Raw genomic sequence first — 27,727 nt, 5'->3', positions numbered from 1 at the left:
GCATTGCAGAGTCGTGTGTGGACAGCATGCAACTCGCAGTTGACATGGCCATCATTGAGTATCAATATGTACATTGTTGTATCCCCTGTGCTACCTGTGTAGGTGGCCATCCCTTCACAGCCTCACCACCAGTATGCAAAGATGTGCAGACAGAACACTGTGGTAATTAGTATGGGTGTACAAAACAATACAATGACATTCATACTGTAACTGCATCAGGCATGCTGGTATATACCCACAATGCTATAATTACACTGTACTGTTGTCAACATCATACTATTACAATACGTCTATGTAGTCACCCTGTGCATCAGCACCATGTTAACCTGTTCTTGAACCGATTTTACAGATTGCAGGAGGTGGCACAGTTTCATCATATGCACAGGGTGTGTACCTGGTATGCCTGAGTCTGCCACTGATACAACCAATTGACATGTCTGTGTGTGTGTGTTGGTGAGGGACAGCAGTACAAGATGGGGCAATGTTGATGCAGTGTGTGCGTGTATGCAGTAGCCCTAGATGTTATCACTTTGCATGTGTGTATGAATGCACACAGTCCCACCTCATGGCTGCCATATACAGGTGTTTGTGGACAGCCGCAGACTGTACCTGCCAGGACATACAGATGACTGTCTGTGGCCACGGACACAGTACCTGTGCCTGGCAGGGGTGCTACGGACCATATCAGGTACCAATCCAGACTGGGTACTGTCATCAGAAGCAGGTGTTCATTGACTGGAGACAGGTCCCTGTTGGGACTGTCGAGCACCACGTGCACGTGGTCTCCTGGGGCGGTCTGATGACAGCACAGACCCAGCATTGCTGGGGCTGCTGCTGGCACTATGTGAGTGGCCGCAGCCCTGTTGTCGTCCGTGACGGCTGCCAGTTGCTGCTGTTGCTGGCATACGGCCACGTTGATGCCTCAACCGTCCACCATTGCCCTGGCACATGGACATATAGTTGTGGAACAGATCTAATGTGTCCCCCCAACGTCTATCAATGACCTCGGTGAAGTTGCGGATGGCAGCCGCAACATCACGCATACTGTCACTCATGGCTGTGTGACATGCTCTCAGCTCCCTCAGACCCTGTCTGGTGTACCGTTCCATACGTGACTGTGCCTGCATTACAGCCCGAAACATAGCTGGGGTTGAAAGACCTCTGTGGGCACGTCTGACAGGGGTGGTACGCCCACGGATGCTCCCACGAGAATCCATGGACGTCTGCCTGTGTGGTACCGTGTCAGGGCCCTGGCCATGGCTGCAGTGTGGGGATGTATGTGCCACCGGTACCACATTACCCTGGTCAATGCCCACTGTATCCTGTCCATCACCTAGGGACATTGGTGACAAAGGATGTATTGGCAGGATGACTGTGCGCATTGATGGGGTCAACAGCTGTGTAGTGTCAATTGGCTGACCAATGACGGACCTTGGCACACCTACCTGTGCCATTACACAGGTATCATCATCACTATCCACAGCAGCTGATTCAGGTTCCCTGCTGCATGACACCAGAGCAGCACCAGAACCTGTGGGAGTAAGACAGGAAACACAGTTTAAAATGTGTACACAATGCCACCACTAATGCACACATGCACACATGGGCACATGCACACATGCACACATGCACACATGCACACATGGGCACATGCAGACATGCACACATGCACACATGGGCACATGCACACATGCACACATGCACACATGGGCACATGCACACATGCACACATGGGCACATGCACACATGCACACATGCACACATGGGCACATGCACACATGCACACATGCGCACATGCACACATGGGCACATGCACACATGCACACATGCACACACCTCAGTATATGAGATATCAACCCACAGACACAAACACACCTGCAATCACACACATAGCACTACTGCTTCAGCCTATTATTATTATTAGTATACAGAGTAGTGAAGGTAATGGTATTACACACTCACCAGCATGGATAGGCTGCCTTGCTGTTACACCAGAGGGACCTGCGGAAAAGAGACATTTATCGTCAGTGGGCACAACTGTGCCATTGATACTGTGGGCATGTTACATTTCAGTAGTGCAACAGTTAGCTTCCACAGGTGTACTGCAGATAATGAGATTATCACTAATGCACAATAATTACCAAGATAACAGCTACAAATCGAGGACACACCCCACACATGCATAACCTAACAGTGTACAGAATGGTCACTATACACATGGCATGTTACCTGCACGCTCTGTGTCCTGCTGCTGTGTGGCTCCAGCCTCCATCATTACACATGTATGCTGTTGTTGTTGCTGCTGTGCTGGAGCCACAACACTCAGGAGTAGTCCCTCCATTCTGGTGAGGGGGGGATGTCTAGCCACCCCACCACCTGTAGCAAGCTGCTGCCTGTGGATATCCGATGCACGCTGACAGACATTTCTAATTAAATCACTGCAGTGATGGCGTACTTGCTCATATGTCCGGTTATGTGTGCCTATGTCATTTACCCGATGGACCAGGTCTTGCTATAGTGCAGCCCTCTCCTGCTGGTTATGGCTGGTGCGGGAAAAGAGTACAGCAAAATCCCGCACCAGGCTTTGGTGTATCTCCTCCTCCTCTGTAGCGGAGTAGACTGGGTTCCGCTGGTGAACCATGTCCCTGAAAAGGAGAAGGGAAATATGTCAGCAATATCTGTCAGCAGACTATAGCACACATAATACACATTATACTTGACTGCAGTGATATAACTTAGGCACCATATATAGCATCTGTCTGTCTATTGGGGGATACACATGCACATGACCAGATAGTGCTCATCCGACAACTGTGCAACAGTACCTGGCACACTCCATACAACAGACTAGTATACTACAGCAGTCAACGCACTGTTTCAGGTACAATACACAACCTCACACTGGGGGTTTGAATCAAGGTACTGTATGGGGAACATTATCAGCCCATGCATTGCACATAATGCACGTTACATATTTCACTGGTACTGCACACTACTCTTACTTGCCATAACCCTACCTACACCACAGTGACATACAGGGTAACACAGCACAACATGTGGCAATGTAGTATGTGTTGATCGCAATACCCCACACACATGTCTCTGGCCACACACCAAGGACACACACTACCATGACAGAATGACAGACAGACAGTCATGGTGAGCAATCACACCAGTACACAACATGCACCCAGTCACTAGCACACTCATTCCACCTCACATATTCCGTTTGCAATATGTTAATAGGTGTGCATTGCATCCTAGGTAGGTAGTGTGCTTTTGGCCCTGGGCCTACAGCAGCATACTGTTATGCTACCCTGCCCCTTATGACACATGTTATGATCGTACCTGCTCCTTACAAACAGTTAAACAGGGTGACTTATATGGCATATTACCTATCAGCATAACATTCAGCAGGGGTATGTCTGACATCTACTCATGGGGAGGCTTGCTTCTTAATTCTGTGTGGTCTACTACAGGGTATGTCATATCTGTGGGTAGGGTCCCGTACCTCCACCATGTGCTCTATACTGCAGTGACAAGGATGACAGACATAGGTAATTTGTGTTGTGGATGTTGAAGATGTTACCATGGTTGGGAGACAACTGTCATGGGTGTGACCGAACTATGTATATCCAGCAGTGGTAACCTCTATGTAGGTAGTCTGTGTGCGCTCTGTGGTGTTTGCGTGCATTGACACAGTTACTTGCATATGTCTGTGTCCTTCACCATATTTGTAGCTGTCATGGGAGGTACATACCGTGTAGGACAATGTGGGGTGTGGAGGGGTACAGTGACCTACTTGTCCATAGCTGACACACCATGTCCGCTGACACGCTCCATGTACAGGTATTGCAGGACTAGTGTGCCACTGTGTATATCGATGTGGAGCCTATTGTACACTTGTTGACCCTGTTCCCCCTTGACACATGCAGTGGTGGGCAGGCATGTACATATGTGGTGGTTACTGGTGTCAGTGTTTTTGAATGGGGTATGGTACTCCAGTATCCACACTGGTGTTCACTCCATGCCTGTGACACCAGGCACCTGTAGCAAGACATCTGCACACATGTGCCTCACACAGTCTATATATATATATATATATGTATATATATGTATTGATATATTTATATCTGTATATGGATATATATCTGTTTGTATATATGTATATATCATATGTATATATAGATGTAGATATATACATATAGATGTGGGGAGACAGGGGGAGAGAGTGAGAGAGAGACACAGGGTGAGTGTGAGTGTGAGGGGGTGGGACAGAGAGCGAGAGATAGTCATATACAGACATATCTGTTGTCAGTCAGATCTATCTGTATATGTGTAAGTCTCTACATATATCTATATATGTATGTGTGTATTACATATATCTGTACATACATATTCTACCAATCTCTATGTCTGTGCAGTAAGTGAGAACCTGGTTCAAGGCTCCTGAGAGCACACCAGCGGTACCAGGCTATACCCCGTATCATGCATTTTGGCCCCAGGACTCGGGACAAAACAAAAAGGGAGGGGGTGTGTCCATATTCATGGAGGACACACACACCTCCAGGTTAGTGGCAACACATGAAGCATCACAGGCCATCCAGGTGCAGATAAGCGTAGGCAAACCTGCTATACAACTGGTAGCATGTTACAGACCACCCTCCTGATCTCAGAGACCACAGTCGGCCTTCCTGTAGGCATTGGAGGATATGAATGTCCCACCACACACCATCATATTGGGATAGTGCAACTACCCTAACATACACTGGGTGCATTATTCTACCCCAAACACCCTAGCCCAAAGGTTCCCCGAATTCACTATGTCAAATGCAATGGAACAGCTAGTCACCTCTCCCACAACAGGAGATAATATACTAGACCTGATCATCACAAACATGGGGACAATGTGCTACACACTAGAAGTATACCCCTCACTAGTCACATCTGACCACAGACTAATCACCCTGGATATACATATCCCACCTCCCCCACAACACAACAGACTACAGTGGAAAACCTCTCACATGCCGACTTTACACGTCTTATAACTGAGTTGGTATCCTTAATGGCCACTGGGCCAGTGTAATCCACTTCCCACAATGCAGACACCCTCACACATGCTTCTACAGACATCTCCAAGAATGCATGTATCATGCAATCACAAATGGAACCATGACCCTCTCCACCAAGGGCAGGCATCCTGTCTGGTGGACCCCAGCATTGAACAAATTGTATAACAACAGATGGTAGCTACTGCACAGCAGAGCATACTTCCATAGAGCTATGGCATCTCTCATCAGCAGTAGTAGAAAGATAGGTTTTGTCGTACAAACATGCAAGGCCAACAATGAGAGGGGCATCACTATGGTCACTACAGATAACCACAAAGCCTTCCTCTGCTATGTTACACACCTGGGTGGGAACCCTCAGTTGTGATCACAGTTAGTTCACAGTGACATACGCTACACTGAACACACAGATAATGCCAACAGTCTGGCAGACAGGTTCAGTGCAGGTTTCTACACTCCCTCACCCACACATGTGGAATTACCTATCCCAGCTGACTGTAACCTCCCTGTCATCTCAGATGTCCAGCTGGGAACCACCCTCAGCAGAGCTGTAAACACAGCAGCAATGGGACCCAACGGTATTGCAGGTTGCATGCTACATGAACTGCAAGAGGAGCTACACATGCACATTACATGCTATTCAGCCATAGCCGTACTACAGCATATGTACCTGGACACTGGCATACAGCAACAGTAGTCCCACTCCACACAGGAGGCACCTCTACAGACCCTGGTAACTACCGCCCCATAAGCTTAACCAGCCTGGTCTGCAACACTATGGACAGGATCATTATGTTACCCATACACAGAGACATTGGGGACTTAGACACTTGATCCCACCCGGTTTGGCTTTGTAGAGGGCAGATCCTGCCTTATGAACCTGGTTGACCTTTTCAAATCAGTCACTATAGCCATTGCTGAGGGCATAGCGGTCCATACAGCCTACCTGGACTTGCCTACAGCATTCGACACAATACCGCACTCTGCCATCATAGACATGATCAACAGCTGACATGTAAATCCATATGTCACATGATGGGTTGCAAACCAGCTAACGGATAGAAACCCTATAGTCAACCTCACTGGTGCCATGTCAGACTCAGAGCCAGTCACATGTGGTGTCCCACAGGGCTCTGTCCTGGGACTGCTCATGTTCGGCATATCATTCTCAGATGTGGAAGCAGACATGGGAGGGTAGTGGCTGACAATGTTCAAAGATGACTGCATACTAGGCGCCATAGGCGATACACCTGCTGACACATACATCCTACTGACAAGCCTCATGGACACCAACAACTGGTGGCGGAGTCATGGCCTGACACTGCATGCCACGTAATGTATACTCATACCCTTTTGGACGGACAAGGTACCTACATATTATCACATAGACAATAACCCACTGAGTACAGACAAAGTAATTGGAGACCTGGTGACACTGTGCAATGCTGACCTCTCATTTGACACCCACGTTGCCGAAGTGGTTGGATGGACTTCCTACCTTGCCCACCTTATCATGAAGGGATTCACATCCACATCAAAATGGGTCATTGTACCCTTATACTCCTCCCTTATCAGGCCCATGACTGTGTACTATGCCCCATTTGGTATGTACCTCACCTGGCACTTGCAACAGCTAGGGGGATCCCATGAGTACATCACAAGGAGGATCAAGGGTCTGCAACAACTGTCATATGCTGCCAGACTAACATAACTCATGCTCTATTCCATAGCATACTGCCTACGTAGGGGTAATCTGTGCCTGATATAGTAGGCCATGTCCAATCTGGTAGCGATGGACATGTTCCACCTCATACAATCCAAATCCATCAGAAGCACGACAGCTACGGATTTCAACCTCAGCACACATATGAATAGGACATACTGTAGGGACAGATCCATCACTAAGAGGCTTCCCATACTGTGGAACAGGATCCCAGTTCATGTTAGGCAGAGAGCCTCACTGACACTCTTCATGTGCATTCTTGACAAGTGGATGGGAGATCATAGGTTTACAGCAGGGGTCTTCTCTGTGTTACTACTAGACAGAGGCACAGTACACTAATGTTATTATGTAGGGGGGTCTTCACTGTATCGCTACTATACAGAGGCGCAGGTTTCTAAATCTATTCTATACACTGTCTGCAGATAGCCTAGTACTAAACTATGCCACTGTGAAACTATATCTGTCTATGTATTTCTACATCCCTCTCTATCTATGTATACACATATGCATATTATATATATATATATATATATATATACATACATATCTCGATATACATACATATACACATGTTATATATATATATATATATATATATATATATATATATATATATATATATATATATATATATATATATATATACATACTCCTTTTTAGGTCCACATATGTATACACACAGTAACATACTGCTGAACACCCATTACTGTACCACCTACTTGTACATTACACTACAACCTACATTGCTATGTGCACATAGCTACCATCACATATATATGTATGTGGAGCCTTCAGTGACAGTTTCAGTATGTCCCCGTCCCTATGCACATCCTCATATACATAGATACAGACCAATAACACATCTGGAGGGTTCACAGTATGTACAGTATTATAGTAGTACTTTACATTACCTGTGTTTGTTGCAGCTGTTTGTGTAGGCTTGCAGTTGCTTGGCCTGCTGTCTGCCTCTTTGTTTTGTTGTTTCAGGTTTGTTATTTCTTTCTCTTTCTTTCTTTCTTTCTTTTTTTTTTTTTTTTTTTTTATTGTTTTCTCTCTCCCCCTCTCTCTCAACCTCCAGCGGGTGCAATGACAGTATTGCATGTGTGGACTGGGAGTACAGGATGCTTTTGTAGGTATCTGCACATGTCCATGTGATGGCCTCTGCACCAATTGTTAGCCAGCATTTACTAATTGCATGCAGCCTGTTGTGTAGTGATTGCAGTTCTCACTGTGATTACAGGCCTGTGCTATAAAAAGGTCTGTTAGGTATGCATAGCCCATTCAGATTATCAGGGTGGGGACAATACTAGTTTGCTGTGGACACTGTTCTGTGAGCGTAAGGGTTGGTATGTCTTTCATATTTCAGGCTGTGTTGTAGACACTGCAATGCATGTTGTTCTGTAAGCTGAGTATTCCTTCCTCCAGTGTCCTGTTCTCCGTGTGTATGTAAACTGACACCTACGACTAGTAATACTGTGTATATGGGTGTGTGTGCTTTCCTGTGGGGATTGTGGTGTACCTGGTATATAGCAGTGGCTCTTGCAATCTGTTGCTATGGCTTCAATATTTGGCCTTTACATTCACTCCTTGTATGCCTGCTAGGTGTCTTTCCTGTTATGTGTTGCTACGGCTTTCCTATTTTCCATTTACATTCACAGCTTGTAATGCTTGCTAAATCTGTTTGGCCAGCAATTCCCTATGTATTTGTTGTGGTAGGGTGTTACTGCATGCAGTATGGTCTGGCCATGGTGTGGGCCTTGACACTTACAGGGGTATTTGATCATGCTGCTGAGCAGGCCTCAGGTACTCTCCTGTGCATCTTTTATCAGCCTCATGGAATGGTACATAGCAGTGGGTTACTCCAGTGACATATTCTGATACTCTGCAGTTGTGACTGTGGGTTATTTCAAGCATATGTATTAGTACACCATTTGTGCCGTGCAGGTGGTGCATACCTTCAGTCAGTCATACTTACCATTGCATGTGTAGTTACACCTTTCTGCCTACTGTTAGTACATTTGGCAGGGTGTCAGTGGGGCACAGTTGACATTTGTTTTCACATCAGGGACATCCTTGTAACTCAGTCACAGTTGCTATGTCTGAACTCTTAACTATTCAACTATGGCTGTGTTTATCCTGCTCTGAGTATGTGTGTGGCTTGCCAGATGCTACTGTGACATTATTACCTAGTAGCTACCAACTAGCATGACTGTTTCTCAGCACACAATACTATTTTACAAATCCACTAGATTTGACAGTAAATATACATGACATGCTTTGTGTACTAGACTTGTATATTCCCTTTACATTAATTCCTACTATTTTATGATATATTTCTTTCAGCACTATGTTCTTGTATAGCTGTCATGGCTTAGTGGTAAGTCATACAGACTAGTGTTTCCAAGGTCCTCGGTTCAAGACTGAAGGAGGTATTTTATTTTGCTGCTGAGAAAACTACAGGCCTTGTCATTCAGAGTGACTAAGGCACTTTTAAGCAGTTGTAAGCGGGTTAGAGCTGGTTTGCGCTGAGGTCACGCATGCGCACTGCTGCTTAGCTTCGCGCACACCCGCTTACTACTGCTTAAAAGTGCTTACTCTCACGCACACCAGCGCTATTTTCTTTGAAAGAAAAGAAAATGGGGAGATAGGAAAGTGGTGAAAAAGGGGTCACAAAGAGGGTAGGACAGTAGGGAAACAAGCTCGGGTTTTGCAGGAGGGATGTAGGTAAGGCCCATAGCTGCCCATTTCTTTGTCAGCAACAGCTGTGCATATGTTTGTAATTTGGTGTGACATTTAATACCTTCCACCCCTGAGAGAGGTGTAAGGACAACAATAATACTTGTTGTACAGCCAATTGTAATTGCCAGTTTACATGTCCAGCAGACGTGTGCAAAATGGGCAGCTATGTATGGGGCATAATTTTTTTGTGGGTACAGAGTGCCCTTTTTTTTTTTTCAGGTGAGAGTGGTATGTCAGGTACAGGAAGTCGGTATAGCTGGGGAGGTAGGTTGGGGAGGTTAACAGACAAGACAAACAAGATGCATACAGGGGTGGTGTATGACACATGTGGAGGGATTACACAATTGATGGGGACGGATGTTTGGATATCTCGAGCCCATGAGCCCACAGATGGCAACAGTGGAACTGAGATCCCCACCCATGGACAGTTGCCACTGTGCATTCACTGCCCAGGACGGGGCTGTGCTGGGGACTGTGTATGCCGGGCAGCAGGCACGCCCGTGAGTTGTGCCTCCCGTGCCTCAAGCTGGCGTAGGGGCCCAAGCACAGCGTGCCAGATCTCCCTACGCACCACAGTCCGGACACTACGGAGGGTGAGTGGATGTTCTCCTCCGGCCACGCTTCCAGAGGGGGGATGAGCCCCATCCCCTGCAGTGCTTCCACCCGCAGGTGGCACAGGGCCACCGGAGGAGGGTCCAGCCTGGACACTACTGCCAGGTGCACTCGCCAGCTGAGGTGGGAGAGGTGGGTCCGCTGGAACCTGCCTTCCCTGTCGTCCTATGTTTTGCATTATGTTATGACAGTTTGGGTTAGTAACATACAATACCATTCACAATTAGTTGTAACAGCATGCATTAGTATTCCCATTAACCAAACACCCATAAATTCAAGCCATTGAACAGCAAGCATAACACATGCATAATTTGAACAGCAATACACAATCCAACAACATGCAGGGTTGATTGATGGCAACAGGCCATCAGGTTTGGATGTATGAACAGGGCAGATGCATCAACGTACATGCAAATATGTATGAACCAACAGGACAAATGTCCAGGGGTGTTAATTGTGATTGCACATACCCATTTTACGTGGAATGGATTATTTGTGGTTATAGGGTAGGGTGAAGAAATATTTAATTAACAACTTCAAATACCAATACATATGCTGTACATTTCTACTAGCTGCAGATATATACACACTACAGTTCTGCCTACAGTTTCCTATGTGATAACTACTTCAGGTTGATGATAGGAATGTTACTGCTACATCAATATACATGTCATATTTATTCATACACATTCATATCTGGCTCTGTTCAGCTACATCATCCTGCTACATTTGCTTTATATAGCTATAGACAACTGTGGATGTTTGGTATTTCAGACAACCATACTATCTGCATATTGCAGACTGAGAGCAACATATCCAGATTTTGGTACACACATTCCAGCTTCAGTACTGTTTTCAACACATGTTGCTGTTTGGTTCTGCCTGTCACATTCATTTCATTCTGTACTGACTGCTATTACTACTTTATTGGTGGATTCATATCTCTTTCTCACACTCTCTCACTTGTTTTATTTTTACAATTCAGGATGGTACTTAATTCTAGGCTTTATTGACATGTTTTACCTTTAGTTATAACAATCCTTTCCAACAGTCTCACTTATGTCATGTTTCTGAATTTCAAAAGGGATATATTTCACACGTGTTTTACTCAGCTTCTGCAGCTGTACTTTTCAGCCTGCTGCAGGTTATGTACTATTATATTACAGGTGGGACATCTTTATTTCAGACTTGTTTCATTTTTATGTTTGGATTACAGGCTGCATCACACTTTTGTAATCAAGCAATACTTGCAAACCCTCTTACACTGTTACTTGCACATTTTATTAATTAGTGACTACACTGCACTCTTTTGCTAACTGTCATACTTATATATTTATTTACAGTTACAGGGAGAGAATTACTGACCTGCCTGGTGGCGCAACTGCACCAGCCTATCACCATAGGCTCTACGGTTCGCAGAATGGACACCTGCAGCTGTAATATAAATTAAGTAATATTGGAATACACATCTCCATAATATCAGCTAGGTTACTTTCTTACATAAATAATTACATGTAACTTACTCAGTAGTGGGGCGTTGGGCATTTGCCGGGCCTCCTGGATCCAATGGTTCAGTTGGTCCTGCTTCCATCTCTTCAGGTCCGCATGGTGGCGATGGACCTGCTCACCAGTCCTTGGTATTCCTGTGGCACTGGTGAGATCATGTGCCAACCGGTCCCACGCCTCAGCCCTATATGCTCCCCACAGGACCTGGCCCTGCATGAGTTGGGTCTCATGATTATGGTCGAGGAGCCAAACCATATATTTGGACTCCTCAATGCCCCACCTCTGTGCTCGGAAGCAACTACCCTCTCCTACACCTGACATCCTGGCTGCAAGTCGGTTCTACAATCGGTTATGCTGTGTATTCCCGCCTATGGGGCTTATATATGCCGTTTTTCCCGCACTTATCTGTGATTGGCCATTTTGGAATTGTATCAGCTTCACAAAACCTGCTTTGTCATGCTCCTCTTTCTATTCCTTCCTATATATATGCTATTACTGCATTTCTAAGTGCAACTGTCATGGCTTAGTGGTTCATTACTTTGACTATGGTGCATGGTATCCTGGGTTCAAACCTGGCCATTGCTTTTTATATTTTATGACTGTCTACACAGGCTAGGAGATGTGTCTGTGTAAAGGCAGTTTTGATACAGCTTGCTCAATGTTGCCCGTCGGTTAGCTTGTTGGCGCAGTGCGCAGCTCCACGCAAATGGATCACGCTGGTTTACACGTGGTTTGGCTGTCAGAACGCATATTACGCACAACTCAGCTACAGGCACACAGTTTCAGCGTGTTAAAATGCTGCTCAACCCCGGCCACTCATTTTACACCTATTAAACACTGCTCACCTACGGGCACTCCTTTTACACCTGTTGTAACACTGCTCACCTATGGGCACTCATTTTACACCTGTTAAAGCACTGCTCACCTACAGGCAGATATCCTCAACTTGTTACACTGTAGCTCAGCTATAGGCACATCTGACATTTTTTTTCTTTTTATTATCTCACATTTCTTCAAAATACATGGCCCATTTCATTACATTTTACATAAAATATAATTTTATATATGTACATATATGTCAGGGACTTGTTTCGTGCTTATTTCACTAAAAATAAAAAAATTGATGTTGTGGGGGCTCGAACCATGACTGCCTGCTCTTCAGACGTCTCTACCGCTACGCTATTGCTTCTTGGCTTACTTTGCATACTTAGTTCTTATATGCTTTTCCACTGACTGCTACCTGTGGCTAAGAGCCGGGCACGCCCGCGCAAATGAGCGCACTCATGGGCAAACATCTTTACAACTTATAAAAAAAAATATAGGATGTTCATTTATACAGTTCACGTTCATAGTCTGTGGGGGCATGTGTTGTGTTGTGTTTATTCACATTTCCATGGACTCTGTCGTGGGCATTTACTTTCTGGACTTTTACTCTTCTGGGGGCATGTCCGTTTGCAGGGCTTGCCCTATGGACACGTCCCCTACTGTCTTACATGGACCGTGTTAGCCTTAGGTGTGATTCAGCATGCCCTCATGCATATGCATGACATGCTGACGTCACACCGTTTAACTGCAGTCTCCGTGTAAGCCTTGTAACTCTTACATGGAGGCTTCGTGAATCCTGCCCAATGTTTATATAATGGGAAGAGTTGGATTTTTAAGGACAGTTGCTGGATATAGTCCTTTTGAAAGAGTTAAACAATGTATTGCATGCATGAGAATATTGGAAAATAATCATGCCTAATGAGTGTTACATGCAGACACTTCATAAATCTAGTCATTAAGAGTTTAAAGGTGAACTAATACCAAATAATGCAGAGGAATAATGATAAGAAAATACATAATATTAGACCGATGTATAATAAGGTGAATTTTTATGTAAAGACTTAATATAGATTACAGTTTGAATTGCAAGGTCTATTAAAATAAAAGATGGCTACATACATCAGCAACAGACATAAAGTATACATTTACAGGTAGGTGATATATTATTTGCAAGGTGGAGCATAGTTTATCTTTTCTGACTCGGAGAATCCAACTGGGATAATGCCAATTTTCAGCAGTGGCCTAGGAAGAAAAATTTCACATTTAGTATAAGAATACAAAAAATTATGAAGAAAATTACAAGATTTCAGTAAATGCAAAGGCGCAAAATATATACAAAAAAAATAACAAGTAGCTATGGCAGTTAAACATTGGATCTCAGTGTTTATGATTATGAGAGTTGACTATTATACTGGAAGCATAAGAGAAATAATACTGAGTAAGACAGAGAGCAATGGAGGAAATTCTGAGAAAGAGGAGGCTACTTTACAATAAATTTTGCTCATAGTTTGGCATAGTAAAAAGATCCAATTGTTTATGAGTTTGAGAATGAAATAAGACAGATAAGTAGCATAAAAAAACTGGCAGGGCATTTGCTATCCAGGTGCAGTATAAAATCAGAGCCAGCTTGTGATTAGTTATTGCTTTTGCCTGTTTTAAATGCAGAAGAATAATGTTCCAGATTTTTGAAACTTGGTGGGAGTTAGAGCAATCCCAGCTGAGTTATATGTTTCGGAGTTTGTGAGAAGAATTCTGTTGTTTGATCTTAGTGATCTAGGTTTAGTATATGGATGGAATATATTATTCAGTGAAGAATATCTATTAGGAGAAATAAATAAAATTATGGAGTATTTTGAGATGAGTGTAGATGAGGTAGTGCAGAAGTTCTAATCAGTGGGTGTGCCTAAGGGCTATATAATGGTGAGTTATAAATATGGTTATGGATGCTACATTTTAAGGAATATAAAACAGTGAACAAACTATATGACCATTAAGCCGAAAAGGTGACATTCAGTCTGAAATCAATTGGTCAAATTAGAAATGATTAATATACCTGAAGGGCAAGATTAATGGGTTATTAAGAGGCATAGATCTGTAGGAGCACATAGATTTGGAGCATTAAGGTATTGGAAAATATGTCATTATGATAATGAAATCGGAATGTGGGAGGTAAGCTTTTGGACACCTAGATGCAAACTGTTAAGATTAAGCCAGATTGATGCAAACTGACATTGTTTGGATAAAAATCTAACTTTTAAGGCTATTTTGATGATCTTGTTCTTAGAAGGCACCAATAATGGCAATGAGCACTGTCTCAAGATGGATGACTTGGTTATGAGACAGAATATTTGTCAAAATGACATTTAAATGTCATAAAGTTTATTTAAAATCAGCTGCATCAATATCAATTTCTTTATAGATAAGTATTAAGCGAACTGCCCTTGCGAGCCATTTTAAGCCTAGCCAATTATCCCTTGTGAGACTCAAACGCTGCACCTTGAGTTTGTAAGGCAAACACCTTAACCATTAGGCCACCCTCCCAACCTGAATTTCCAAATGAACCTGGAAGGTAAATGGCCTTCTGCTCAGTGCTGAAAGAAAGCAGTGGGTAAGATGTGTTTAAAAAAATACAGTTGGCATAATGTTTAAGGTCTTTGCTTCTCATGCACAAGGTTCTATCCTGATCAAAGCCTGTATGAAGTTTGCATGTTCTCCGTGTGCCACTGTCAGGTTCCTCCCACCTGTCAAAAACATGCAGAGTGTTTCCATCTCAAACTCACCCAAGAATATAATTTTAGGCAGCAGCACAGACTCTAAATGATGTCTTATAAGGGGAAGAGTTGTATAGACCAACCACTTTGGGCAGCTACTGTGGTGCACAGTATCCCCAGCATAGGATAATATGGATCACAGACTGAGATCCTTGGTAGGGCTAGCCACTCAATGGGGTAAAAATATAGCTGTAGGTAATTCAGTCATGTTAACTAGTGCTGGCAAATGGGCATGGATATTTGCCAGTGGTAAGTGGGTTGAGGATCTGACCTATGTCAGGAACCCATGCTAAAAATGGGAGGGGTGTATGTACCCCTATTTGCCAGTGTAAGCCCAGCAGCCCTGTGTCAATAAGCTACTGGCTAGCCGGTGTTCAGTTGCCCAGCTTGGGTTACCTGGGATAGTTCTTTTGAGTGAAAGTTGATATTCAACTAATCAATCTGCCAAACATGAACTAAGAATTGCTGCACTCAATGTAAGTTCACTGACGGGATTCAGCTTGGAGGTGGATGACATGATGATAAGGAGGAGGCTGGACATCCTATGTATCCAAGAAATAAGATGGAAGGCAGTGCAGCAAAGCTACTTGGCTTTGGATCTAGAGGCTACTATTCAGGAGAGTACAGAATAGAATTTGTGTGGGAATTGTAGTGAAACAGATGCTTAAGAAAACCATAATGGATATCATCTGAATCAGTGACAGACTCATGGCAATCCGAATACAGTGTGATGATAGGGCATTATTCATAGTCTCAGATTATGCCCCACAGCAGGGTTACAGTAGTGTGAAAAAGAGTGCATTCAGACAACATTTGCAGGACCTACTAGATAAACCAGGCCAACATGAATTGGTGATGATAATGGATGATCTGAATGCACATATCAGGACAGACTGACAGAACAGAATATGAGGGTTGCTTGTGTCTACATGGGTGAGGCAACATGAATAAAGAAGAGGTCATTCTAGACCTCTGACTGACAAATGGCTTGATGGTAGCCAACATATGAGTCAGCAAGAGAAACAGTCACAAGATCACACACAAAAGTGACCAACATGCAATTCAGGTAGTCTTCCTCTAGTAAGAAAGAGGCAGTGGGGTAGAATCAGCGATTGCAAATGAATCCTTAGTGAAACAGTCAGCCTACAGCATAAACCACTGGTAGCCACAATCAGGTACAAGCAGTAGTCAGAGAAAGCTCTATGGTTAACAGATTCCAGGATGAAGACCTGGAAGTTGATTGAAGAGAAATCACAACCAATTAAAGCATTATTTAGGGCTCTAGCATCTTGAAAAAAAGAGGAAATAGGTAGAGTTGAAGAAGAATGGCAGCACCTCAAAACAGCATGTGTGAGGACTACAGAACAGATATGTGGCCAAGACAGGTATGAAAATAAAGTGCATAAGGAAAGCTGGTGGTGGAATGCAGAAGTCTAGAAAGTTATCAAAAGTGAGAGATAGAAAATATGGAAGTGGATATGAAAAAATCTTGTTTGACTAACAAAAAGACTAACAGAGGAGTTGCAATAGCAAAGAACAAGGCATGAGAAGCTCCCTACCAGCTTCTGTAAAGTGACTGAGCAAAGGATACAAAGAAATGCTGTCAGGTTGCCAGGCAAAGACAGAAGGATCAAGAAGATAGTCAGACAACCTTTATAAGAGATGCCAACAACAGCCAAAGGACATTAAAGGCAGATGGAAGGAGTACTTTCAGCAGCTTTTGAATGAAGAAGACCCCACGGAAGCTGTATTGCCTCAGATACAGCCTACAATGAAAGAAGAGGAAGAGCTCACCTTAGAAGAAGTAAGAACAGCACTAAAGAAAATCAAATCAGGGAAATCAACAGACTCGGATGAGGTCACAGCAGATATGATCAAGATGTTGGATGAGATAGGGGAGAAATGGCTCCTGAGGGTAGTCATAGCAGTACGGAGAGACAGGCATATCCCGGATGACTGGAGAATAAGCATACTAGTACCAGTGTTCAAGAATAAAGGGGACATTACACAGCCGTGGGCAGTATAGAGTATCAAACTCCTATTACACTGCATGAAAGATCTGGAGAGGGTGACTGACAAACGATTACACAGAGCAGTGGAAAGAGAGATGGGAGATGAGCAGTTTGGTTTCAGATCAGGATGCAGCACAATTGCCCTGATGTTTGCAGTGAGGCAGGCAGTTGACAAAAAGCTAGAGATGAGGAACGAGTCCAGCTGGACTGTCTAGACTTGGAGAAAGCATATGACAAACTCTCAAGAAATCTGATTTGGGCAGTCCTGTGGTGGTTTGAAGTCAAGTAAACATTGATAGAATTACTACAGGCTATGTATAAGGACCAAATGACTCAAGTACAAACAGTATTCAATCTCACAGAGGGGCTCCTAGTGGGAATGGGTGTGCTTCGGTGTTCATCTCTGAGCCCACCACTATTTATACTGGTGATGGGCTACACTAGCAAACATGTCAGAGGGGACAGATCAACAAAGTTCTTGTATGTAGACGATGTGGTATTAAAGGAAGACTCTGAGCAAGAACTTCAGCAAAGGATAGGGGAATGGAATACAAACCTGAAGGCACATTGGATGAAACTGAGTACAAATAAGACATGTGTAATGACTGTAAATGGGGAAAATCAGAAGAAGCTGAGAAATGAGAAAGAAGGAAAAATAGTGGAACAGGTAAACAGCTTCAAGTATCTGGGAGGGGCTGTTGAGCAGAAGGAATGACGATGTCGACACTAGAATTAAAGGGGCTGTAGCCAACTGGAACAGAGTTTCAGGGGCAGTGTATGACATAAGAATGCTGAAGAAGCTGAAAAGTAAGGTGTACAAAACAACAATGCGACCAGTACTGTTGTATGATACAGAAACCTGGGCAGTAAACGCCGAGCAGTTGAGGAAACTAGAGTTAATGGAGATGAAGTGACTGAGATGGGTGTTTGGATGCACTCTGTGAGACAGATGAAGTAATGGGGATGTTAGACCAGAATCCAGAGCAGCTCCAATTGCAGAACAAGTCAAAGAGGACAGATGCACATGTCTAGAAAAGCAAAAGACAACCTGGTAAAGAAGATTTCGGACAGACAGGAAGAAGGCAAGATTAAACAAGGACATCCAGCAAAGCAGTGTATGGATTGTGTGTGAAAGAAGACCAGCAACAGTCAAGTATGAGTATTGAAGATGGTAGGGTAGTGGCATTTAATAGAGAGGAATGGTGACAGTTAACATAACACTCCAACTCCATGTAGAAAATGGGAAAAGGGAGGTTGATGATGATGATGATGATGACAAAGGTTTGTTGAGTCTGCCTCTGATTACTTGAATAAACAGAATTTATAAATCTGAAGGATTTGGGGCATGGTATAAGCTGGTGGTTGGGTCATAGCAGGCCTGAGGATGACAGGAGTGATAAGCTTTGTTAACAGAACAACTGTATATAATAAGAGTATTATTCTGAAAAAGTGCCACTTGAAGAGCAGGAATTGTAATTTAGTTAGAGTTTTAAAGATTCCTCACTTATGTTCTTTAGAGACCACAATTTTACTTCTTGAAGATGCATATTATTGACATATGTAGGAATGCACTACAACAGCAGCATATTTAAATTGGGCATGTGACTTGGATAAGGAGTTAATAACTATAGACAGGGAAGGTAATGAAGAAAACAGTATGCTCATTTCTACAGTAAGTTGTCATATGGCAACATGATGGCCGTTGGATTGACTGATAAAATAGATAAGGAGGAAGTTGAAGGGAAACACCATTCATGATGTCAGCAACTATAAAGAAGGATAACATTGGTGTAGTAGATTTTATCCCAGCTAGACTAGATGATCATGTTTTCTGTATATGTATAATATAGGAAGAATAATGTAATGTATGGATATTAATTATTTAGTAAGGAATTAAAGGGTGGGTGGCATAGTGGTGCAGCAGTTAGTGTTGTTGTCATACAACAAGAGGCTCTCCAGTTCAATTCTTGGCTGGGGTGCCTTCTGTGCAGTCTAGATGTCCTCCCTGTGTTTGCATGGGTTTCCTTCAGGTGCTCTGGTTTCCTCCCACATTCCCATGACATGCTCCAGGTGGATTGGACATTCTAAATTGGCCGTAGGTGTGAGTATATACATGTATGTGCCTTCTCAGGAAGGTTGGATGCTGGGTTGGGAACTCGACACTGTAAAACTCTACTGCCCCTCATTCTTCACACCTATGATCTGCTGTGGCCACCTCTAATGGGAGCACCTGAAAAGAGAAGAATTAGGAATGAAAGAGTATGCATGGTACAGATATTACTACATGCCCAGAGGTGCCCTGTGGCATGAACCTAATGATAAATATATATTGTCTAATGTATTTTAATGTGAAATAATTCCTATGAACATGTTAACTGACTGATCACTGTACAGGGTTCTAACTTTTTAACTGGAATGAAAATTTTAGAGCAGTCATTTAACGAATCCCTGTGTGCTATTCAAAGTTCATTTTATAAGTAGGTGATAACACTACATTATGTCACAGATAAGTCTTGACAGGTGAATGACTGCAGAAGATGAGATATACATATCAGTAGAACAGAGCTGCATAAACATATGTACTGTTTTTCATGTAATACAATTTCTTAATGTTCACATAAGTAATTATTCTGGTGTAAACTCCAGCAGCTGAAAAACGTATATATACAAGCAGTAATGCTACCCTATAATTTTAAGAAGGTGATATACTTTTATACATGTGTGTATGATAGATAGATAGATAGATAGATAGATAGATAGATAGATAGATAGATAGATAGATAGATAGATAGATAGATAGATAGATGGATGGATAGATAGATAGATAGATAGATAGATAGATAGATAGATAGATAGATAGATAGATAGATAGATAGATAGATAAAGGTGTGTGTGTGTGTGTGTGTGTGTGTGTGTGTGTGTGTGTGTGTGTGTGTGTGTGTGTGTGTGTGTGTGTGTGTGTGTGTGTGTCTACTGCACCTAAAAATATTCACAACAGTAATCATATTGGTGGCAACTCCCAAGAACTGAAGAACACAAATGGAAGTAGTAATAGTACCCTTTCTTCACCATTTTTCTTAACTTAGTTTAGTTGATTGCATGCTTGTTACCTTTGTGTAACAGGGTTTCAGTTTTCACATTTGTGTATGTTTTATTTATTTAATACTCATTTATTTTCATGCAGTGTTTATTATCTATGTATTGTTTCTTACTTATTTCATTAATTATTAACATTTGTTTGCCATTATGGTTTGACTTGGAAGAAACCACTTTTCATTAGAGGCCAGGGGAAGAAACCTCCATATCAAGTTTTAAAATGACAGCATGATTCAGAGTGTGACATAAGACTATAATCACAGACAACACTGAAAGCTAAAATATGGAGAGTTATTCAACCACACAAAACAATACTATACAAAAACAATTATTGATAGATAATCCAACATGACTCTGGTTGTATTAAGGAGTAATCATAGTAGAGTAGTAGAGGGACACAATAATGTTATAGCATGAAGTTGTTTCTAAATAGCAAGTCCAAACTCATCCAAATCTCATGTTGTTGAGCTTAGTCCTATAGATCCCTTCAGAAATAAATATTTACACTTATGAGCAGGCCCCTAAATGCCTGACATAGTCTTTGCAATGGATTTGTGTCTGAGTGCATTCATTTGACTCCTTTGTTAGAGTGGTCATTTCCAGTTGCTATGTGGACTGTATTTATGCCATGTTATTCACTTTCTGCATCTTACTACACAACTTAATTTCCTGTTTATAAAAGTTCTACTTTTATTATCTTCATGATTTTGTTTTTTACCTTTTTTGGTGTCTTTTAGTGTTCCTGATCAAATAAATTTGAATTTTTATATTTTATTGCTGTAGAGTCAAAGTCCTGATTCCTGTTTTCCTGTTTCCTTTTTATTATTTGTAAACAGACTTTATAACTGTATTTGAATTGGGGTGTGTATTTCGATTATTTGATTCTTCTTCTTTTTTTTTTTTTTAAAATAATGTATTTGGTAATTTTTCCTCACTGATATCTTTTTGATATGGTGGCAGTTTGATGACTTTGAAGTCTACAAAGTAATAGGGAATCTTAACTGAAATTAAGGTCTAGGAATCTGCATTAACTTACTCCTATGCCTGAAAAACATGCAGCAAATTTGTTGTACATATAGCTAGCAGTCCTTACCATTTTATGGTGAGAATTGTTAACACTGAATTTTTACCAAATAAAATAAGATGGTTTGATGAGAAAGAAACAGAATGAATCCAGCTCATTTAGCTGAATGTGTATGAATTTAATATGAGTACTAGATAGTTAATGTATAATGTTACTATAATTTACAGATTGACATCCTCAGACAGGAATAAGATTATTATAAAGTGGTATGACTGTAGTGCATGATGCTCTGTGTCCTCTGTGGAGGTTGTGAAGAAAGCAAAACAAAATTAAATATTGGACCCAGTTAATAAGAGGGAACAGAACTAAAACATGGATAAGGTAAAGAAGAAATTTAAGTTAGAGGCTAATTTGAAATGGGTTTTTATAGTAGTGGTAAATAAATTAAATTAATTAAACTGGGGAAAGAAATGGAACATCCAGACCCATAATTAGTACTGTTAATGCAAAAGTTGAAGAAAGGGGAGGAAGTTGACAGGGTATTTTTTCCAAAGCATGTACAATTTTCAATGGTATGATAGTAAACACCCTTAGAAAGATGAGAGAGATATGGGTTATGGAGTTGGGTATCGTAGTTTATCAATTTCCAGGATACACAATCAAACCCAGATGATTTAAGATCTTCATTTGGAAATGTTTATACAAATATATTTATATGCTTAGTATTGTGAAAATGTTCACAGAACAGGAATGAATAAATGCTGGTGATGTCAGGGGGGTGGCAATGTGGAGCATGAGTAAATAGCTTCTGGGACTGTGTGGGATTAGTTGACTATAAGCAGGATTTTCAATTATTATTAAAGTGAGTATTGAGAGGAGATAGAGCAGTCTCAAAGAACAGATTTTTGATAGGATGGGTAGATGACATGCCAATGATTTTTCAAAGATTAGTTTGGATTATAGCTGTGGTAGCAAAAAAAAAAAGATATAACTACAAATGGAAGTCAGTTATAGTAAATTTTGATTCAGACTAACCATCCAAAATCGCCTGATGTAGATAGGGTCTTTGTTTTGGGTGTATAACATTTTATTCACCATTTTGAAACAACTAACACTGATATTCTTACAATGTATATCTTATACTCCTTACAAAATTGGGAGTATAATTGATAAAAAATGATGAGTTCTATTGAAAATGTAATAAGGGAATTAATGCTGATTCACAGCATATATTTAATTATTGCAAATTGGCACTTGCATTTTCTAGATAATTCAGTTCTTTCTTCGGGCCTTATGGAAAAATGTATAATATCTAAACATTTGGTGCTACTTAATGCTCAAACTCCTACACATGTTAAGAAAGGTGAGTTGCCATTCCTTTTGTACATTTTAACTCTTGCTAGAAAGATATTCACCAGAAGCTGGAAAAAGTCTATTGTTTCTCCCTAACCTGAATCGTTTTTTTAATATAACAACTACTTTGTATTAAAGAGACATTAATATTATTGGGATAAGAACAAAAAAAACTTCAATAAACATTAAAAATGTGAATAATTTGGACTCTGGTATGTTATTTGAAGAAAGGTCTCATATCAATAATTAGTTAAATAAAAAGACCTAGTTTGTAAATGGTGTAAATAGTTAATTCAAATATTAGGCGTACTTAACTTGATCTTGACTATTTAAGTTTGGCTAGAATAGATCTGTATTACTTATAAGTTTTAATTGCAGTTCTCAATAGTTATGTTATTTGATTTCAAGAAATATGTGTAATTGTTATTATTACAATTATGCTTAATAAAATACTAAGTAAAAAGTGAATCAAAATAAGTAAAAAAAAATACAACAGTAAAAAAAAAAAGAATTGAGAGACTATCCTATGGTTGGAAAAGAAAACTTACATCAAACAATTGATTTATCTTGGAATTCTTAGAACCACAGAAAACACAAATACATAAAGCCTTACTAATTTCTGAGACTGCAGGATCTCTGAGTACATTCTACACACCAAAGTATAGCAATCACAGACTTGGCATATATAAATAGCATATGTGTGGGAAGAACATCATCTAACATCAGAAAAATCAACCTACATAAAAAAGTGCATCAGTGCATTTCTAAGAACTATCAACATTCAATTACTTCAATAATTATACTAATTACTAAATAATCATAGTCCATTGCTTGCAATTACAAACCTTGTAGCTACAACAAATACCCCAAAGCAAGACAAAGAAATAAAGAGACATAAAAAAGAAACAAAGAAAGAATACAGAGAAACAGAATGAAATTAAAATCACAGGAAATAATACATAAAGTAAAATTAAAAAAAAAGAATACTGAAAGAGATGAAAAACTAAAATCCAAAAAATAAAAGCAAAAAAAAAAATCCATCATCAAATAAAAGGGATGATGATTTGAATAACAAGTCATCACAAAAAAAAGATGAAAGAAATCAAAACATGATGATCTTTGAGATCCCTGTGAAAGAATAAAAAAAGCCCCACAACCTGTATAAAAGGCATTAAGTAGAAAAAAAATCAACATTTATAAATAAATAGTTGAAGAAATAATTTATAATTATAAACAGAACACCATCCCAGGAATTCATTAAAGTGCCTGGCATGTGTTGTACAGCCCTTCTGCTATGATTTACAATTTAGAACCATTAGCCGTGACATGGTAAGACCTCATTATTGGCTAATTTGCATGCAGATCATTGCTGATCTGCATGTCATGGTAGTAAATTGCTACTTGTGTAGACAGTGGCATTCTTCCTCTCCAGTCATTTTTCCATACACACAAGTACACACACACACACACACACACACACACACACACACACACACACACACACACACACACACACACCAGTCCCTAATCCATCTGCCCTCCCATTTTTGTATTTGAAGTGCCATTATGGCACTTATCTTTTATGTCCTTGTGTCTGGTAGTTCCTTGCACCCTCCCCTGATTCCCATTGTATTGTTGGTGTCATTACTGCACTTTAGGTGTAATCAGCAGTGGTCTAGTGCATCCTTATGTCCCAATCCCCATACCACCAGTGGTGACATTACAGCACTTAAGAGTTATGGCATTTTAAGAGTAATTCTTGGTGGTCAAGTGCATCCCTGTGTCCCAATCCCCAAATCACTAGTGGTGACATTGCAGCACTTAAGAGTATCCGCTCGTGATCAAGTGCATTCCCCCACCCCTGATCCCCTTACTGCCATTCATGCCATTATGGCATTTTAAGAGTAATTCCTGGTGGTCTAGTGCATCCCTGTCCCCCCAATCCCTATACCATCAGTGGTGACAATACAGCACTTAAGAGTATTCCCTGGTGATCTAGTACATCTTCCCATACCCCAGTCCCCTTAGTGCCATTCATGCCATTATGACATTTTAAGAGTATTCCCTGCTGATCTAGTGCATCTTCCCATACCCTAGTCCCCTTAGTGCCATTCATGCCATTATGGCATTTTAAGAGTAATTCCTGGTAGTCTAGTGCATCTTCCCATACCCCAATCCCCTTAGTGCTATTCATGCCATTATGGCATTTTAAGAGTAATTCCTGGTGGTCTAGTGCATCCCTGTCCCCCCAATCCCTATACCATCAGTGGTGACAATACAGCACTTAAGAGTATTCCCTGGTGATCTAGTGCATCTTCCCATACCCCAGTCCCCTTAGTGCCATTCATGCCATTATGGCATTTTAAGAGTAATTCCTGGTGGTCTAGTGCATCTTCCCATACCCCAATCCCCATTAGTGCTATTCATGCCATTATGGCATTTTAGGAGTAATTCCTGGTGGTCTAGTGCATCTTCCCATACCCCAGTCCCCTTAGTGCCATTCATGCCATTATGGCATTTTAGGAGTAATTCCTGGTGGTCTAGTGCATCTTCCCATACTCCAATCCCCTTAGTGCTATTCATGCCATTGTGGCATTTTAGGAGTAATTCCTGGTGGTCTAGTGCATCTTCCCATACCCCAGTCCCCTTAGTGCCATTCATGCCATTATGACATTTTAGGAGTAATTCCTGGTGGTCTAGTGCATCTTCCCATACCCCAATCCCCTTAGTGCTATTCATGCCATTATGACATTTTAAGAGTAATTCCTGGTGGTCTAGTGCATTCCCCTACCCCAATCCCCAGACTGCTATTGTGCTGTCATTATACCACTTGAGCGTATTCCGATTTCTTGAATTTCTTGACCATGTTGATGCCTTCCTGGAGGTGTTTTCAGGGAGAGAGCACATGACTAATTAACATATGTGCCTCATAGTTAATGCCTCTCCATACCTCACTCACTGTTGCACACTTCTATTTCAAAACATTAAGTAAAAAAGTAAATGAAGGATTATATGTTAAACTCAGCAACCATTATGATGGTAATTGCTGCACAATTCTCCTTGTTAAAAATGGTAGCCTACTCTCACTCTCCCAAATCTCCCTCCCTTTGCAAATGCCTTTAATTAGATGCATACAACACAGATTATTCCCTTGTTATTTAAACATGGATTTATCATTCCACTTTCTATTATTCCTTCCTCCAAATCCCTGATGACTACCATCCCATGACAAATATTTACCTAATAACTAAGCTCCTAGATCTACTAGTATATATAAACATTGGAATGTCTTACAAAAAATAGCATAGTCTGTAATAGATAACATAGATTTAAGCCCAGTTAGAACACTTCTAACCCCATCCTTACTCTTAATATTAGATCTATTCTAACATGGAAAATGCCAGACTCACTGGTGCCCTTTTTATAGATCTGAAAAAAAGATTTTGAATGTGTTGATAATGCCTTGTTAAAGTAAATATTTGTGATTTTTCAATTAAAGTGTGCTCCTGTTCTCAAACTTCTTCACCAACAGAAACGTCTTTATTACCTAAAACTCCTACTAAACTCCAATGAGTTAACCCACACTGGTATCCCTGTAGGATCATTGCATGGTCTTTTGTTCTTCTTTCTCTTCATTAAAGACTTGCCTTGAAACTTTTATAAAATAAAGTGTTTCCTTTATGCCGAAGACATAGCCATCACTCAGACAGACCTTTCTGCAACCAAAATACATCTGGTGCTACACAATGACTTTGAACACCTATGGAACTGGCTATTAGCCAATTAATTGACTCTCAGTATAAATAATTCAAGAGTCATGCTTTACACAACCAAAAAAGACTAGCCCAGACCCTGACTCTCAACATTTGTGACCCAAAGAGAGAAATGCACCATTTTGTTGCAAATCAGAAATACAAAGAGTTAATCCAAGACCCTGATTTATCCTTATTCCTCCATGTAGTAGAATAGCCCCCAAAAGTTCTCTCTAAACTTAAAGTCACTTACAAAATCTCATATATATTACATATGCAATCCAAGCAAGCCATAGCTAAAACATATTGTTTTCCAGACCATAATACTTCCTTTCAGACATTCCACTACATTCTTCTCAACATCATAACATCCTATAGAAGACAGAGAATCAAATATTTAGATTTTTTCAAATGAGTAACATAATGAACAACACTTTTTAACTATAATTACAAATAACAGTCTCTGTTCACAGCAGAGCTTAACTCCTTTTCAACACCTTAATATTCAGACTAATTAATAGGTTAGTACTCAGCTAACTGCCCTTACGAGCCATTTTAAACCTAGACAGTTATCTTTTGTGAGACTCAAACCCTGCATCTTGTGTTTGTAAGACAAACACCTTAACCATTAGGCCATCCTCCCAACCCTTATGCCAGCTTTTGCCCTCCTTCTAAAAACTACTTCACTTTTAAGAGAACATTTATTACTAAATATCAATGCCACCCTCCAGTTTAGTCCTCAGTGTGCTTTCTCCTTATCGGAACTCTTTTTACAAACTTGCTCTGGCATACAAGACCCAAATCCCCCTAAAATCAGACAGGTCAAATTCTTCCATGTCTTCAAAATGTATTGAAATGCCACACCAGACCGTCCTTCGAGAGTGCCTTCTTTGATACTCTAGACTGACAAAAACCTACTCCATTCAGATCCACACATGTAACTAAACTTATTACCACAGCTACAATAGTAATGAGTTGCACCCTGAACAGCACCTGCTGTAAATAACCCTCTCTTTACAACCTTTACTGTAACTCCATACTATAGTCTCCTTCTTCTAACTACCTTCAATTGCATCTCAATAATTATTTAATTCTTTTCAGCAGTTTTTACATACCCCTTTCTCAGTCTCTCTTCTGTTATACACTCATCCATAGCCAGTGTTCCACCCATTTTGTTATCATAGCTATCATTGACTTCCACGGTGGTGCAGCGGTAGTGTTGTTGCAACAGCAAGAGGTTCT

Source organism: Protopterus annectens, chromosome 3.part1 (assembly GCF_019279795.1).
Source record: "Protopterus annectens isolate FY-2018-M chromosome 3.part1, PAN1.0, whole genome shotgun sequence".
Classification (NCBI taxonomy): domain Eukaryota; kingdom Metazoa; phylum Chordata; order Ceratodontiformes; family Protopteridae; genus Protopterus; species Protopterus annectens.
Note: the sequence above shows the minus strand (reverse complement) of the source record.